Source organism: Microcebus murinus, chromosome 7, assembly GCF_040939455.1.
Source record: "Microcebus murinus isolate Inina chromosome 7, M.murinus_Inina_mat1.0, whole genome shotgun sequence".
In the NCBI taxonomy this organism is placed as follows: domain Eukaryota; kingdom Metazoa; phylum Chordata; class Mammalia; order Primates; family Cheirogaleidae; genus Microcebus; species Microcebus murinus.
In genome coordinates, this window is record NC_134110.1 from 55,385,324 (window position 1) to 55,404,776 (window position 19,453).

Consider the following 19,453-nt stretch of genomic DNA (forward strand, 5'->3'; position numbering starts at 1 on the left):
GGTCACTTGGGAGGCCATGGATTCCAAATCAAGTAACTCTAACTGTTATAAATAAGTTTGAAAATATTAGTCTCTCATTTGAAACAAGTCACATGTCATTCATTGTAGCTATGTTTAGAGATGCTTATATACAACAGTGAGGTACAGAGAATGGAGTCCTCAGAAATGATTCCCAGATCACTGTCTTTTTAAACAGGGCCTGTAATGCTTTGGTTCAAATGAAGATAGCTCAACTTTTCAAAGTGCAGTGTATCTACAATATTTCATTTCTAACTCTTTACTTTCCTATTCCCTTCATTCTCTATCTGGACACTGCCTTTCTACCTTTCCCATACACACTAGCATTTCCCTTACAACTGCTCTGCTTTCTAATCTTTCCTCATTTTTAGATTGTCTTTTAGGTTGTTTTAATACCAGCTCCTGATCTTGGTTTTTTTTTTTTTTTTTTGAGACAGAGTCTCGCTTTGTTGCCCAGGCTAGAGTGAGTGCCGTGGCGTCAGCCTAGCTCACAGCAACCTCAAACTCCTGGGCTCAAGCAATCCTTCTGTCTCAGCCTCCCAAGTAGCTGGGACTACAGGCATGAGCCACCATGCCCGGCTAATTTTTTCTATATATATTAGTTGGCCAATTAGTTTCTTTCTATTTATAGTAGAGACGGGGTCTCGCTCTTGCTCAGGCTGGTTTCGAACTCCCGACCTCGAGCAATCCGCCCGCCTCGGCCTCCCAGAGAGCTAGGATTACAGGCGTGAGCCACCTCGCCGGGCCCTGATCTTGGTTTTAATGGTGGTTGTAATTAACTCATTATATATCAAGTTGTTAACCCTTACACACTGCAGGGCATGCAATTTAAGATAGTATTCTAGTAATAGGGGTCGATTTTCATTGATTCACTCATACTACATCAGGGTCCCCACTGTGACTAATGATTCAAAGGGTCAAGGTGACTGGGCGTAGTGGAGTTATTGGTGGTTATAGAATAGATCAAATTTAACAATCCAACATAGGAACCTTGAATTGACCTTGTACTTTGACAAAATGTTTCTGACTTGACACTTTTAAAAAATTACTGTTAAAAATGATTTTTTTGCTCTGAAATTATAGCAAATTTTCTTACTTCTGCTTTTCTTTGCTAGTTTTGGAACTGGGTTTGAATGATTGATGTGCATGGGTAAGTATGTGCATGAGTATGTGTGTGTATGCATGTGTGGTGTGATTACATTAGTGGTTATGACTGATCAAGGTGGAGGATATATATACACGTATCTTGATCTCAGGAAATACATTTTCTAAAATTAAACAGACTGGGAAACAGAAAGTAATAGCCATATGTAGTGTAGCCGAGTCATATTAATGACAAAACACTAGAATATTGTGTAGCTAGGTCCAAATAATGGTGGAATGCTGTTGTAATGATCCAAAATGTCTTGCTGCTGAGGTCCCCAAAGATCTCATTCATTCAAAGACTTGGTTGTATAGCATTTCTTTGGATACCACAAGATCTATAACTATAATTTATTACCCTTTACTTGAGTTAACTTCTGTTCCTTGCAATGAAATATGCTCAGGATAAGGTGTTTCAAACAAATTGTTAATTGTAAGTTTGATTTGTGAGGACTCTGTTTTAGAGTTCTTGTTAATTTTATTTAGTTTTTTTGGGGTACATATCTTTTCAGTATATAAGGAGCTATGATGAGTTAGAAAGTTATCTTTTTTGAATGAAAGAAAGAAGTAAGAATCATACATAATCATTGAAGTATAGAAGTAATCCACTCTAGAAAGATGATTTGTAAATAGGTGACTGAGGTAATATTGGAAATTCTCCAATAAAGGTTAATCCATCAATTTAATTCAGTTAATAGAAAGAATAACTTAACACAGAAGGTGACAATTAAATGTAGAATAATACACCATGTAAGAATGCTAACATATTTTCCCCACTATCTTGGATGGGATAGGGGTACCTGACAGTGGATATGGGTGTATTGCCTTCATAGACAATCTCCCTTCACTTCGATTCATATTTCAAAATAACAACTTTATGATTATAACCTGTCTCTTATGTCAATTTTCCACTAGGGAAAGAGTGCAATGGTCAGATAATAATCAGTGTTCTAGGGCACATGACCATTATATTTCTCATTAAAAATTAATAAAACATATATCTGGATTGTACATTCTTCTCTTATGCACCTGGCTAGCAGGAGATTTGCTGATTCTAATCTTTTCTTCCTTGGTTTACTCTATGTTTTATGGAAAATATCCTCAAGATGCATACTGGAAAAAGTGCACTGTATTTTTATATCTTATCTATCCATAGTATCTTTATTATACACCCATACTTGATTGAGAGATTGGTCAAGTACAGAATTCTTGATTGAAAATAATTTTCACTCAGTATTCTGAAGGCTTATTCCACTGTCTTTTAGCTTCCAGTGTTGCTATTGAGAAGTCTGATGCTATTCTGATTTATAATCCATCAGATAAGACCGTTTCATATGATGTTTTTATCACTGGAAGCTTTTAAATGTTTTCAAGCCACTATGTATTCATTCAATAGCTTTCAAGAGAAGTATTTTATCTTTAATCCCATCTTATTGCTTAGGAAACTGAGACTCAGAGAAATTAAATAAATTCTGATCATACAACTAAGAAGAGCCAGAAGCAAGATTCAAATACAATCTAATTTACAACTCATGTGCTTTACATTACACTATACAACAGTTAATATCTTAAGTTTTTAAGGGAACTGAGAGTTCATTTAGTCCAATAACTTGGTCCATACCACTAACTCACCTTGATTTTTATTTGCTTTTTTTGGTAGTTTTTTCTCTGAAGAATTACACTAGTTCATAATATGGGCACCAAAATACTACTTTTAATTCTTATGGAAAATAATTCCAACTTTTTATTAGTTATTTGAGGAATCTGTAACATACCCAAGCCATCAAGGAGTATGTAAACCTAGATAAATAATCCAATTTCAAATGTCTTACTATTTCATATATTAGTCAATACACGTTTAATGCATCAGCCACTCTACCTGTTCCAGTTGAATTCTCTTTAAAACACAGTGATATAATTTATTCTTACAGGAGACAGCCTTGTGATTTTAATTTGCTTCACACTGATTAACATCTTAAAATCAGCTGTCTATCTCATAAAACACTGTGAAATGTGACTTGTTTTTTATGAGGTACGCTAAATGTGTCTTCCATTTCCTTGGGCTGTTTATGTTAAATCTGTTATTCCTTCGCTAAAGGCATCATTTTGAAAAATAACTGTTTCAGAAGGACTACTATATTAACATGAAAAGAAATTTTCATTTTAACGAGTCATAACACAATCCTTTTACAGATGGCAACCTATTAAGGTTGAATTTTATTTGTTACAATTGTGCTTAAATAATATGCTGACTACATTTTACTGGAGGCTGATATTATCATCAAATTACATACACTAACCTTTCAGGGACTATGAAAAACAAATATGAAATGAAATCCATTCCTCTATAATTCTTAGGTCAAAAGAAGCAAAAGTATAGACATAAGATAATATATATAATATATAAAATATATGCTATTCAAAGTGAACATGAATCAATGTTCAAATCCAAACCTAGCAAGTGGTTTCTATTAATCTTTACTTTTGCCACCATAGTTCTGCAACATTCCTTTAATCTTCTTATATTTGGGTCATTGTAGACACCAGATATAATTAAAAATCCATCAGCAAAGGAGAATTGGGACTTCTATATTACCTATTAGCGATTGCTTGTGTCTCTATTGTACTCTCCTTCCCCAGAATCTGTCATACCTCACAAAAAAAAGAAGCAAGCATAAAGTTACTCGTTAGCTCAGCTCTGCCCTCCTTGGATTTCCAAAACATTTATTCCAAAATTGGTTTCTTTGAAACAAAAAGTTAATAAATTATGTCCCAAATGTGTTTTAGGATATGGTAATTGAAGTCAGGAGAAAATAAGTCAAGGAAGGGTTCTATAGCCAAATTAATTAAAATCTGGGTTTTTTTTATTGCAGATTGTTAAAGTCTTTAATATGTTATAATATGTTCATTATAATCTCTATAACAGGAGTGAGCTATGTCATAAAAGTTTCCGAGACTAATTTGACTGAGAAACCTATTTTAAAGGAAGTCATTTTTTGTTCTAAAAATCAAGTAGCAATTGGAAAACGCTGTTTTAGAGTCTTGTAGCACAATTGTTGCTTTTTCAAAATGCAATAACAGATTTTAGTGGGGAGCAGCCTCTCTCCCTGTTGATAATTACAAATTTATCTTATAAGTAAACTGTTTTAACTAGTTTCAGACTTACACATATGGATTTGAATAGTTGATTCCCCCAAAACCCTAGATTTATGGAGAATGAGTCTATAGAGAAAAGAAGTATGAAACCAAACTGGGTTTTATAGAAGAGGGTCCAGAAAAAACAATACTCGCAAAAGACCTGCTTTATAATGATAAATTAAATTACTCCAAACTTTAATTTTCTCTGTGAGCCAGTTTTTAAAAATACTTTTTTTCATTTCCTCAAATGAGTTGTTACTGTCACCTTACTATCAGACATCCCAATAGGAGTCATAGGTTTCCTGTTGAGACAATTTGAAACTAATTCAGTACTTTAACATTTATTTCTTTCAGTTGTTCAAGAAGTTCTGTGCATTTTAAGAAATGGGTTTTTCTTTGAATAGCCATTCTTCTGTGATTAGATTTTTATATGCTCAGAAGAAACTTTCTACCAGCAATGTAATGCCTAAAGGAAAGTGGACCCTAATTACTTTATTTGTTCATTCAATTAACATTTATTGAATTTACTTTGTGCCCATTACTGTGCCATACACTGGCATGAGCGGGGGAAAAAACCTAGATCCTGCCTTCAACTTGCATGAAAATATTAAAATACAGGGTGAAAATTGCTACAGTATAGGTACAATTTGAGTCAATTGTAACAAACTTAAGACAGTTCAACAACAGCATTACCAGCAAGAAGCCACAATAGCATTGCATTGGAGATATTCTTTCTGTCAGTGGTTCCCAAACTCTAATGATTCTTATGCACTTTAAAGTTTGAGGACCACTTCTAGTTTCTGGTCTGACATGTAAAGAGCTTAGAAGTCATCACTGCCATCCTCACAACAAAGAAAAAGCTGAACCAACTACAAATCAGTGACTCTTCTTAGATCCATCAGAGAATTGAGATCACAGAGCTCCAAAAGCTGGAGAGAGAGGCAAAATACCAAGAATCACAGTTCACCAGGAGCATAAGTCCAGAAGAAAAATCCTATCCCTGGAGGCAGTACTGGTAGAAAAAATTAAAATGTAATTTGTCTCGCCCGCCTCGCCAGCAAGGAAGACACGGCAACTGGAGTTCTTCTGACAGCGCTTTAATGGGGATTGCTTAACTGGTTACATGCGGAAGACGCCGAGGCGTTCTCGGTGGCTGCTTATATAGACAGTAAGTACACGGGGCATAACCTGATTGGTCAACACAGAACAGGAGAGGAGGCAAGGCTTTGCACATGCGCTGAACATCTGTTTGTCAGACGCACAGTAGGGTGTGACCAGGAAGCGGGCGCCATCTAGGAATGGCGTTGCCACCGCACCCCACAGTAATTGTTGATTTGCTGAAGGCTCAGTGGGAACAAGATTGAGAGTTAAAATCTCTGTAAGACCCAGTTTTAGCCTGACCCCATATATTCATAATTTTTACCTCCAGGAGCCCTAATAGATTCTAAGGGTGAAGTAGTGACGATCAGGGAGAAATCCCTTCATGTTTTTTGGCAAGTGGAGGGAATAGTAACCATTTTGAAATATACCTAGAGCAAAGGAATTCCCTTAAAAGAAACTATTTTACCAGACCCTCACTCAACCTTGGGGAAAAGGAAATACCCAACTCCAGATCCTTCTAGCTGTCCTGTCTAACCTAAGAAGATGGGTAGGGAAGCTGAGAAGCAATTGTCAAGATCACAGTGAAGAGCCACAGGGTCACTTAAAGACTAAGACCTAATCACAGGACTATAGAATGCCTCCCCTCCACCTTACTGCCACATCGATCAGGCTTTTGATATAATAATTATAGCTGATCATAGCTAAAAGGAATACAAAGTTAAGATCATGTTTAAAAAGGAATCTCTAGAAGAATCCATAGACAAAAGGTGGGGGGATAGAAACATGGACACCATAGGGAATTTTAGCATCTGACACCTACAGCTATAGCAAACAATAAACACAGCCTAACAAACAGATGAACATTAAAAAAACCACATGTTTAGGCCCACTTCCCTAAGTTCCTTTTATCTGATGCATCATTTTTGACTTCTAACAAAAAATTACAAAGCATGCTCAAAGGCAAAACAAAGCAAAACAGTTTGAAGGAATAAAGCAAGCATCAGAACCAGACTCATGTATTCACATATGGCAGATATTTTAGAATTATGAAACCAGAAATTTAAAATAAATTATGATTTATATGTTAAGAGCTCTAATGGAAAAATTAGACAACATACATGAACAGATGGGTAGGTAGTACAAGTAGAGAAGTGGAAACTAAGAAAGAAGCAAAAGGAAATGCTAAAAATATAAAATGCTATAGCAGAAATGAAGTATGCCTTTGTTGGGCTTATTGGGAGAATGGACATAGCTGAGGAAGAAATCAGTGAACAGAAAGATATGTCAGTAGAAACTTCCCAAACTAAAAATCAAAAAGAAAAAAGAAAGAAAACCAGAACAGAATATTTAATAACTGTGGGAAAATTGCAAAAGGTATAATATATGTGTAATAGGAATACCAGAAGTCAAAGAAAGAGAAAAAGGAGCAGAAGAAATATTAGAAGTAATAATAGCTGAAAATTTTCCGAAAGTGATGAGATACTAAAGCACTGATCCAAGTTCAGAGGATACTAATCAGTATAAATACCAAAAAATCTACACACTGAATCTTCATATTGAAACTTCCAAAATTCAAAGAGAAACAGAAAATATTGAAAGAAGCCAGGGGAGAGGAATTTACTTGCACAGGAACAATGATAAGAATTATATCTGATTGCTCTTCAGAGGACATGCAATCAAGAGCAAAGTGAGATATTTATAATATTGAAAGAAAAAACTGCCAACATGGAATTCTGTATCTAGTGAAATTATCCCTCAAGAGTGAAGGAGAAACAAAGATTCTCAGACAAACAAAATTTGAGGGAATTTGTTGCCAATAGACTACCTTGCAAGAAATGTTAAAAGAAGTTCTTCAGAGAGAAAGAAAATCATACAGGTCAGAAACTTGGATCTACATAAAGGAAGAGTATTATAGAAAGAATAAATAGAGATAAAATAACATATATTATTTTTCTTTTTCTAATTGGTCTAACATAATTTCAGATGTCTGAGATAATAATAGCAAAAATTTATTTTGTGATTATATCTTATGTGAAAGTTAATGAATGACAGCAATGTTATAAAGCAGGCGTCCTCAAACTATGGCCCCTAGGCCACATGTGAGTGTTTTTGCAACATTTGTTTTTTTACTTCAAAATAAGATATGTGTAGTGTACATAGGAATTTGTCCATAGTTTTCTTTAAACTATAGTCCACCCTCCAGTGGTCTGAGGGACAGTGAACTGGCCCCTTGTTTAAAAAGTTTGAGGACCCCTGTTATAAAGGATGAGTGGCAGCAATTAGAAATACTTTGTTATGAGGTATCTGCCCTAAGCACAAAGTGGTGTATTGTTATTTCAAAGTGGACTTGGATTACTTATAAATGTATATTGCAAACTCCAGGGAAACCACTAAAAATTTTTTAAAAGTTTAATTTTTATGCTAAGAGAAGAGAGAAAATGGACTCATATAAAATGGTCTATTAAAACCAGAGAAGGCAACAGAATGATAAAAGTCAAAAGAAAGAAACAAAAAACAAGGAAAACAGATATAAAATAGTTACAAATATGGTAGATATTAAACCAACTATCTCAATAATTATTTTATATGTGAATGGTCTAAAAACATCAATTAAAAAATAGACTGTCAAAGTGGATTCAAAAACCCAATTAAACAGTGTCTATAAGAAATTCACTTTAAATGTAAAAATATGACTAGATTAAAAGTAAAGAAATGTGGAATGAAATACCATGCAAACACTCATCTAAAGAAAGCCTGGGGTACCTATATTAATTTCAGATAAAGGAGACTTCAGATCACAGAAAATTATTGAATACAAAGGGGGCCATTATATAATGATAAAGTGGTTGATGACATAGAAGATACAAGAAGATGACATAACAATCCTAATGTCTATGTGTGTAACAGAGTAAAAAAAAAAAAAATGAGGCAAAAACTATAGAAGTGCAAAGTGTTGGAGATTTAAACCCCCCTCTATCAGTAATTGATAGATCCAGCAGGCAGAACAGAAATAATGACACAGTCAAACTGAATAGCGCACCATCAATTGACTGAATTTAATTGACATTTATAAAATATTTCAATGAACACCAGCAGAAAATTCATTCTTCTCTAACTTAACATGGAATGTTAACCAAGGTAGAACTATTTTGAGGCTTGAAACACATCTAACAAATTTAAAAGAATAGAAATCATACAAAGTATGCTCTCAGACTACAGTGGAATTAAACTAGAAATAAAAAATAGAACAATAGCTTAAAAATCCCCAAATATTTGGAGATTAAACAACACACTTCTTAAAAACACATGAGTCAATACAAAAGTCTCAAGGGAAATTTAAAAATATTTTGAACTAAATGAAAATGAAAATGCAACTTATTAGAATTTGGGGGATGCAAAAAAGCCACTGCTTTGAGCAAAAACATATAGTATTGAATGCATATATTAGAAAAAAGAAAGATCTAAAATCAGTAATATAAATTCCACCGCAGAAAACTAAGAAAAGAAGATCAAATTAAACCCAAAATAAGTGGAAGAAAAGAAAATAAAGATTAGAGTAGCACCTAAGTGGACACATAGGTACTACAGTAATAGGGTATTGGGCAGGTGGGAGGGGGGAGGGGGGCGGGTATATACATACATAATGAGTGAGATGTGCACCATCTAGGGGATGGTCATGATGGAGACTCAGACTTTTGGGGGGAGTGGGGGAAATGGGCATTTATTGAAACCTTAAAATCTGTACCCCCATAATATGCTGAAATAAAAAAACAAAAACAAACAAAAAAAAAACAAACAAAAAAAAAGAAAATAAAGATTAGAGCAGAAATCAAAGAAATTTAAAACAGAAACTTGACAGAGAAAATTTTAAAAAACCAAAAGCTTGTTCTTTAAAAAGGACAATTAAATTGGTAAACCCTAGCCAGACTAATGGGGGACAGGGGTGGGTGGGGAGGGGAGAGAGAGAGAAGAGATGCAAATTACTAATATCAGAAATGAAAGGAGGACCATCACTGCTGATCCCATAGATATTAAAAAGATAATAAAGGAATATTATGAACAACTCTATCCCCACAAATTTGACGACAACCTAGATGAAAGACAGAATTTATCAAAACTCAAGCAAGGAGAAATAATTCTGAATATACCTATTGAAGAAATTAAATCAATAATCAATACCTTTCCAAAACAGAAAGCAACAGGCCCAAATAAATTCACTGATGAATTCTATTAAGCATTTAAAGAAGAAATGATACCTATTTTCTACAATTTCTTCAAAAAAAATAGAAACAGAGAGAATACTTCCTAACTCATGCTATGTAGCAAGCATTACCCTACCAAAACCAGACAAGGACATTATTTTAAAAACTATAGAACAATCTCTCTCATCAACACAGATGCAAAAATCCTCAAAAAATTAGCAAATTGATCCAACAACATATAAAATGAATCATACATTGTGACCAAGTGGAATATATTCTAGGTATGCAAGATTATAATCATCACATTAAAAGACTAAAAAAGAAAAATCACATGAGTATATCAATGGACATAGAAAAAACATTTGACAAAATCTACACCTATTCATGATAAAACTCTTGGCTAAACTAGGAATAGAGGGGTATTTCCTCAACTTGATAAAGAATATCTACAAAAAACCTACAGCTAATAGTCACACTTAATGGTAAGAAAGTGGACACTTTCTCATCAAGATCAAGAACAAGAATGGCTTGTATCAAGAAATCCCAAAACAACAAATGCTGGCGAGGATGTGGAAAGACAGGAACACTCCTACACTGCTGGTTGGGACTGCAAAGTAGTGCAACCTCTGTGGTAAAGAATTTGGAGATACCTCAAGCAGCTAGATATAGAAATACCATTCGACCCAGCAATAGCATTGTTAGGCATCTACCCAAAAGAGCATAAGACATTCTACTATAAAGACATCTGCACCCGAATGTTTATGGCAGCACAATTCACTATTGCAAGATCATGGAAACAACCCAAGTGTCCGTCAATTCATGAGTAGATAATTAAAATTTGGTATATCCTCACAATGGAATACTACTGAATTCTAAGAAATGACAATGAACTAGCACCGTTTATGCTATCCTGGATTAAGCTTACCCCATTATCCAAAGTGAGGCAACAAAGATCAAGAAAATGGGCTCCACATCTACTCGCCATCAAATTGGTACTGACTGATTAAAACTATGGTGCTCAAATGGTGATAGTGCTCACCAGGGTTTGGGGAAGGAGGAGATACACATCTTAGCGTTGTGGCAAACATTGTGTGTGGGGGAGGGAATACCTCTAAACCTTCATAGGAAAAGGCAAAGTTATACAATGTAACCCAAAAGTCAAAAAAAAAAAATTTATCCAGTGGTGGGCAGATGGGAGAGGGGAGGAGGGGAAGGGTATATACTTACAAAATAGGTGCGATGCACACCACCTAGGGGTAGGACATGCTTGATGTTTTGGTAAGGTGTGGGGCGGGGGGAGAAATAGCAGGGGCAATATATGTAACCCTAACAATATTTGTATCCCCATAATATGATAAAAGAAAAAAAAGATCAAGAACAAGACAAGGATATCCTCTCTTACCACTCCTATTCAACATCATATTCAAAGTCCTACCTAATATATTAAGACAAGAAAAGAAATAAAGCGTTTACAGATCAGGAAGGAAGAAATAAAACTACCTTTGTTCACAACTGACATGACTTTGTGAAAAGGATTAATAAAAAAAACTCTTGGAACTAATAAGTAACTATAGCAAGGTTGCAGAATACAAAGTTAATATACAAAAGTCAGTCTCTTTCCTTTATACTATTAATAACAATTAACAATTGGAATATAAAAATAAGAAAACAATACGATTTAATTCAGCAATAAAAAATTGATACACTTAGGTATAAAACTAAAAAAGTATATCCAAAATCTACTTGAGGAAAACCCAAAGCTCTAGTGAAAGAAATAAAATATCAAAATAAATTCCTTGCTCATGGATGGGAAGACTCAATATTGTTAAGATGTCTGTTCCTTCCGACTTGATCTATATATTCAAGGCAATCCTAATCAGAATTCCTTCAAATTATTTTTGGATATTTGAATCTAAAGTTTATATGGAAAGGCAGAAAGACTCAGAATAGGCAATAGAGTATTAAGAACAAAGTACAGATACTACCCAATTTCAAAACTTACTATAAAGCTAAATTAAGACAGTGTAGTGTTGGCAAAGGAATAGACAAATAGGTTAATGAAACAGAATAGAGCCCAGATGACCCGTACAAATATATAGTTAACTAATCTTTGACAAAGAAGCAAAGGTAATACAATGGAGAAAGGATAGTCTTTTCAACAAATGGTGCTGGAACAACTGGAAATCCACAAGAAAAAAAATTAATTTAGACATGGACCTCACACCTTTTACTAAAATTAATTCAAAATGGATCATACATAGACATTTGTAAAATTCAAAAGTATAAAATGTTTAGAAGATAACATAGGAGAAAACTTGGATGACCTGAGTATAGCAATGAGTTTTTAGGTGAAACACCAAAAGCATGATCCATGAAAGAAAAAATCTATAAATTGGACTTTATTAAAATTAAAAACTTCTTACTGCAAAAGGTACTATTAAGAGAATGAAAAGACAAGCCACAGACTATAAGAAAACCTTTGTAAAACATGTATCTGATGAAGGTCTGGTATGCAAAATATACAAAGAATCCTTAAAACTTAACAATAAAAAAAAAACAACTGAATTAGAAAGTAAGCAAAAGATGTGAAAAGACACCTCATCAAAGAAGATATATGGATAGCAAATAAGTATATAAGAAGAGTATATGTCACTAAGGAATCACAGATTAAAACAACAATGAGATACCACTACACAACTATTAGAATGGCTAAAATTCAAAGCACTGACAATACCAAATACTTTCAAAGATGTGGAGTAAGAAGATCTCTCATTCATTGCTGATGGGAATGCAAAAGGGTATAGCCACTTTGGAAGACAGTTTGGCAGTTTCTTATAAAACTAAATAAACTCTTACCACATGATGCAGTAATCATGCTCCTTGGTATTTACCCAGATGAGTTGAAAAGTTTTGTCCACACAAAAACCTGCATAAGAGTGTTTTTAACATCTTCATTTATAATTGCCAAAACTTGTAAGCAACAAAGATGTCCTTCAGAAAGTGAATGGAGCCCAGGTGCAGTGGCTCACTCCTATAATCTCAGCACTTTGGGAGGATTGCTTGAACCCAGGAGTTCAAGACCAGCCTGTGCCTGGGAAACATAGTGAGACCCTATCTCTAAAAAAAAAAAAAAAAAAAAAAGAATGGATAAATAGATTTGGCACATCTATTCAATGGAGTATTATTCAGCAATGAATAGAAATTAGCTATTAAACCACAAAGACATGAATGGAACTTGATGTTACTAAGTGAAAGAAGCCAATCTGAATAGGTTATTTATTATATGATTCCAATGATAAGACATTCTGGAAAAGACAAAACTGTAGAGACTATAAGAAGATCAGTGGTTGCCAGAGCTTTGGAGGAAGAAAGGAGAATGAATAGGTAGAACACATAGAATTTTTAGGACAGTGAAACTCATATGTACTATACTTCAAAGGTAGATACATGACATTGTATATTCTTCAAAACCTATAGAACTATATACAACACAGAGAATTAACTCTAGTATAAACTATGGACTTTAGTTAATAATAGTGTATCAATATTGGTTGACCAATTGTAACAAATGGATCACCCTTATGCAGTATGTTGATAATAAGGGAAACTGTGCAGGATAGGGGCAAGGAGAAAGGGTGTGTGGGAACTCTCTGTACTTTCTCCTCATGTGTTCTGTAAACCAAACACTGCTTTGAAAAATCAAGTCAGTTAATAAAGTTTGAGGGCCACTAACTTTTAGAGTTACGTTTTGACAAGGGCCAGTATTTCTGGGCCCTTTGTTCAAAAGGAATAGACACCAGCCTGAGTTGAGGACATACGCATCTGTAAGAGATCATAATAGTTTATGTCACAGGACAGTTACGGTATATCATTTATTTTCCATACTGTTCATTTTCTATACAGAAATGGACACATCTATTTTAATAAAGACTATACAACTTCTTTTAAATTACCTTTTCCTCCCACAGTTTATTTTACAGCATTTCCAATCTAAACATGATGAGAAATGTTTCATGTTTTTATTAAGATTAATGCACCCTTTGTCTCCCTTTATGAAGCTTTCAATTGGTACTTTAATTCTAAGGGAATGTACCCACCAATTCTGGGATGTCTGCCCTGGGAGATTAGCTGGTGGTTGACTGCTTAACTATACATACTATATTAGTCTATGATTGGCCAGAAAATTTCAAATTACTTTGAACACTTGTAACACTTGAAAGCAAAAAGAGAGAGAAAAATCCCCAGAAGTCCCCAAATTGCTATTTTTAAGCATCCAAATGCATTTTGAAGTAACAGTTGAGTTTAACCAGGTTAGTGCAACACTGAAGGTCAAGCTGACTAAACCTGTCTTTTAATCAACTTAACCAGTCAAAGAAGTAGACATTTGCTATTATAACCCTCCTCATCAATGAAAAATACCACTCAATTTCATACCCACAGCACTCCTAGCAGACTCAACTTCTTTCCCACCTCTCAACCCACTGCCAATCTAAGTTATTATGTACTTATACTTTTCAAGATCATAAAATCTAAAATGGAATTTTTCAATGAGAGCTTTTTTCCCCCCAGAATAATATGGATTTTACATTAAGGCATGTTTCAGCTGATAGTAAAAAGAACAAACCAGAAACCTAACTAATGAGGTGATACGTTCTAAGAAATCAAGCCTAGAAAAAAGTTATTTTAATATCAAATGTTGACAGTATCTTTAAATGATACAGACTTCACTTAGAACTCCTTTTACCATGGGTTTGAAGTTGAGCCTTTCCCATTTAATAACAATCTTCTTTTAAATTAAAACTAAGCAGGTATTATCATCCCTCATCCCCCACAAGTGGTAAAGAGTTTCCCATCACGTCATGTATAAAAGAGTCATAGGTTGAAGGAGGGAGAGGAAGAATAACTAATAGGGATGAATCTCTTTTTAAAAAGTAATAAATGAGCAATGTCAGAACACTTTAGCTTCTCTTTTTTAAAGGGCTTTGAGATATAACTCATATACCGTACAATTCACCCATTTAAAGTGCACTGTTCAATGTTTTTTTAACATATTCACATCATTTTTCAACCATCAGCACAATATAATTTTAGAACATTTCATCTTTCTTAAAAGAAATCTCATATCCATCAGCAACCAATTGCCATCCTCCTCTTTCCTCTCTGTCATTCTAAGCAACTACTAGTTTACTTTCCATCTCTATAAATATGCCTATTCTGAATAATTCATATAAATGGAATCATACAATGGGTGGTCATTGGAGATTGGTTTCTTTCACTTAGCCTAGTATTTTCAAGGGTCATCCATGTTGTAGTGTGTATCATGGAATATCACATTTTATTTATCACTTCATTAGTTGATGAACATTTGCAGTTATTTAAATATCTTGGCTATTACAAATATTGCTGCTTTGAACATCTATATACAAGTTTTTGTGGTGTATATGTTCTAATTTTCTTAGGAGTGGAATTGCTATGTCATGTGGTAATTCTATGTCTAACCTTTTGAGGAACTGCCAAATTGTTTTCCAAAGGAGCAGCACCGTTTTACATTTTCACCAGCAATGTATGAGGGCTCCAGTTTTTCTACATTCAATGTGTTTTATAAATACACATTGCCAAAAACAAAAAGAATGGCAGAAATGCAGGAAAGAAGGAAAGAAATAAGTCAGATAATGCTTTCCTGCCTATAACCATAAATATTTTCATGATATATGAAGTGAAAAAATTGCAAGTGTTTATATACATACTCATGTTTTCACATAAGCATGCAAAATAAAAGATCTGAAAGAAAATACACCAAGGTTTTAAACTTCTTTTTTTTTTTTTTTTTGAGACAAGAGTCTTGCTCTGTCCCCTGGGCAGTGGTGTTGTCATGGCTCACAGCAACCTCAAACTGCTGGGCTCAAGTGATCCTCTTGCCTCAGTCTCCTGAGTAGCTGGAACTATAGGCGTGTGCCACTGCGCCTGGCTAATTTTTCTATTTTTTTTAGTAGAGATGAGGTCTGTCTCTTGCTCAGGCTGGTCTCGAACTCCTGAGCTCAAGCAGTTTTCCCACCTTGGCCTCCCAGAGTGCTAGGATTACAGGTGTGAGCCACCACGCCCAGCCAAATTTATCTTTTTAAAAACAATATGCATGTATACATTTTTTATTTTAAAGAGAAAGTATGTTTCTACTTTTGGTAGACCCAAAGCACTGGTTCTCAAGCTGACTTAACATTGGAATCACCAAAGAAGTCTTTTAAAAGTGCCAAATGGGACTTATTAGTGTATGTATAAAAAGATCACATCAGGTCGATGGATGAGAGAGATTTGATTCCTTATTTGCTTAATAAACTGAAAAATAATGGCTTGGAAAAACAGGTTAGAGTCTAAGCATAGTGCTATTATTAGACTTTGATTGTTAAACACAGGTCTAAGCCTAGTATGTCAATAAAACAAATATTTACTGTTTCATTTCTGTTAATGATTCCCCTCACAAAAGAAAAAAAAAGTGCCAATGTCTTGATCCTTCCTTCCTTATAAATTCATGTTTAATTGATCTGGGATGATTCTAATGTGAGAGCAGAGTAAGAACCAGACTCTATATTTTCAATTCCCTATTATCTTTTAAAAATTTTTTTAAGTGTGTTTTTATTTTTATTTATCTGTTTTAATTCAGAATATTACGGAGGTATAAATGATCTTATTTGTTCAGTTTTTCAGGAAGGAAAAAAAAAGCCTTCCTACAGGCCAACAGTCTCCTGATATGAGCTTAGTGAGGCCATTTTATTTATGGTTTGCAAAGCATTATCTTTACTAGGTTACATCTGGAGATGTTTCCTTAGTATCAAGAGGCTACTTCAAGAAATATGTGAAGAGGTGTCCCAAACTTTCTCCTGGCAAATGTCACAGGGAGATCAGCAACTTAATGTTGAAATGAAACCATCTGGCACTTAGGAGTTGTATACAAAGAGTAAGGTGCAGTTTTTAAACCACTCTTTAAAAGAAAGCTGTCCTTGGCTTCATAATAATATTTAGACAGTGATTTGTCACTCAGTCCCCTGCTCCATGGTAATGAGAGAGCACGAGCATAGGAGAGAAAAGATGGAAGTGAATGCAGAAGGCTTCAGTAAGAATATGCCTCCGTGAATATTCTACATCAATTGCCTTTTCCTTTATGGGTACAACAGGTGGTGGGAGAGAAGCAGTGTTCATTAAAATTCTCAATTGTGGTATCTTCTGCAAAGTAACATACTTCTTAAAAGAAAAACAAAGGAACCAGTTACATGACTGAATAACTGGGCCATGCAACTTAGTGTGTGTGATACCTTCAAAACTGGGAGTATTTCAGTTCCTGTCAGAAGGATCTATTCTTGAAGCTTCTGAAGGCTTTTACCTTAAAAACTGGATGCATACATTCCTTGACAAATCTTACTTTGGGCTCCTATTTGGTCTCTATTTGGTGGGGTGAGAAGAGGGATAGAGAGAATGAGTGTCTTTCTCTGTGACACAGGGGAAAATGCTACTGAATTTAAGCAGTTCTTCTCACACATGCAGTTATTTTTTAAAGAATTATTTTTATCTCTCCATTTACAAACCAATTTTAATGAGTTTCAGTTACATACAAGGCACATGGTAGGTACATAGGGAGAGCCAAAAGTAAATGTTATTCAAGCCTTCAAATTCTTATGATCCAGAAGAAAAAAAATACAAGTATTCAAAAAATTATTAAACAAGGTAGAATATAAAGACTTCCATGAAAATGATCCATATTTCTATAAGATCTCTAAGAATGCAGAGAGAACTTTTCAATGTGGAAGATATTTAATATTTTCTAGCATTATCTCAAAGCGAAATTTTCCCCATTGTATTAAAAGTGGTACCAGGTTTCAAATGAGTCTATACAATCCCTTTAAATTCAATTGTGAAGTTTGTGTGTGTATGCACACACACGTAAACATTTAAACCTAGATTTATCTTATCAACAAGCTTTTTAATGGTCTGTTTGTTCATTATTGGTTCTTTTACCACACTCCTTCTTCCCATACACAATTTCTTTCTTGCTGAATTATATTTTTGGTAATATTTTAGTAAGGCTCTATAAATAGAAACTTTCTCAGTCTTTATACATCTGAAAAAATTTTTAAAAATTTGCCCTCACTCTTGAATGTTCATTTAGTTGAGTATATTAAGTAGAAAGTCATTTTCCCTCAGCAATATGAAAATATTCCTTCTGGCATCTTTTGCTGATGTCAAGTCTACCATCATTCTTTGGTAGACTGACGATAATTTCTTTGGTTTCTTCCATGAATTTTTAAAATTTATTTTTGCTGTTCTAAAGTTTCATCATGATATATCTAAGTGTGGATATTTTTTAATTACCCTACTCAGAATTGTCTGCTTCTGGAATATGAAGATTTATGATTTTTTTTCTCATTTTCAGAATATTGCTTCTCTCTCAATCTGTCATTCTGGAGATAATATTTATTAGAGTTACTAGGCATATGTTGGAGCTTTTCCATCCTCAATGTCTCCTAACTTCTTTTTCCATAATGTAATTTATTTATTTACCAATGAGTTCATAGTTAATTAATTAAGGAATAAAATGAATATAGTATGTTAGGTACCATGTTACATATCTATATATCTACACATCTGTCTATTTATATATCTTGTATATTAGGCAAGTTTCTCAGATCTGTTCTGGATAGTTTATATATTGAGATTTTCCTTTCAATTATTATATTTTTCATTTCTAGAATTCCATTTTATTCTTTTTTCAAAACTGCCTCTTCTTTTTAGATGTTATCTTCTCTTTCTTCTTTATATATATCTAGGGACATTTAAAGCAAAATTGTCTTCACATTGTCATATTTTCTACTGTTTTTAACATGTGAATTCTTTTTTGTTGAGACTCCTGGTTCTAATGGAGGTCTGTTTTCTTGAGTGTTTCAAATTTTAGACTTTGAACTTATCTTCAAGAGGGCATTGCTTCCCAAGGATGTGGTCATGGTTCAGGGTTATCAGGTTATTGCTGTAGGTGGCTTTATGTCTACCTCTGCCAGTCTCAACCAGTTTTTATAATAATTTCTTTATTCTGGATTTTTTTTTTTACCAAGCATATGGTAATCCAACCCATATTCACATAGTATTGGTTTAGATTTCTTCCAGATGATTAATTTTCAACCATGACTTAGGACAGGTAGCCTATTTTCCTTGCCAAATCTCCATTCCAGTGGAAAGAACTTTTCCATTCCCTTCCAGGCTCTGAGTGTTAAGCTGGGATTGCACCTGTAGTTTCCCGTGCCATGAGGCCTGCAAATTCAACTTCTGCCTTATTTCTCAAACCTCTACTCTCAGGTTAAAACCTCAGTCACTTAGGAGAATATCCAGGTTCTGTAACCTTATGGGCCATTTGGCATTAGCTCCTATTCATTGCTCAGGCTGCAGATTGACTCTCTTCATTTCTGGCACCGCATGGTTTTCCTTTTTTGTTTTTGAACTTAGATATGTAGATGCATGTTTTTGTGTTTGTTACATCTTTTCAGCAGTCATATATGTTTGGAGCAAGAGGTAGGGTGGTGCTAATCAGTCATATTGACCAGAAATCTCAGTTTCATATATGTGATAGCACCGGGCTAGTTTGACTTCCTTTATATCCTCAGTTTACTTACTTTTATTTCCATTAAATAAACTAACAGGTCACATAGTCTATCTTAAAAGTACAGCCTTGGATCTTCTTGCTCTGTTTTTTTATGTCATAATTGTGTTAGATGGCAAATTCCTGGAGGACAAGCACTGTGCTATGTGTAGACTTGCATTAGCATCACTAAAAAATGAAAATACGCAGAGTAGTGTGCATGGAGTTTCTG

The 19,453-nt window shown here is 34.3% G+C and overlaps 1 long non-coding RNA gene across 3 annotated transcripts in view; it reads left to right on the forward strand.

Moving 5' to 3' along the window:
* LOC142871935 (uncharacterized) overlaps positions 1-19,453 on the forward strand; it is a 117,670-nt gene that overhangs the window by 62,505 nt on the left and 35,712 nt on the right. The gene's annotated exons all lie outside the window — the stretch shown is intronic.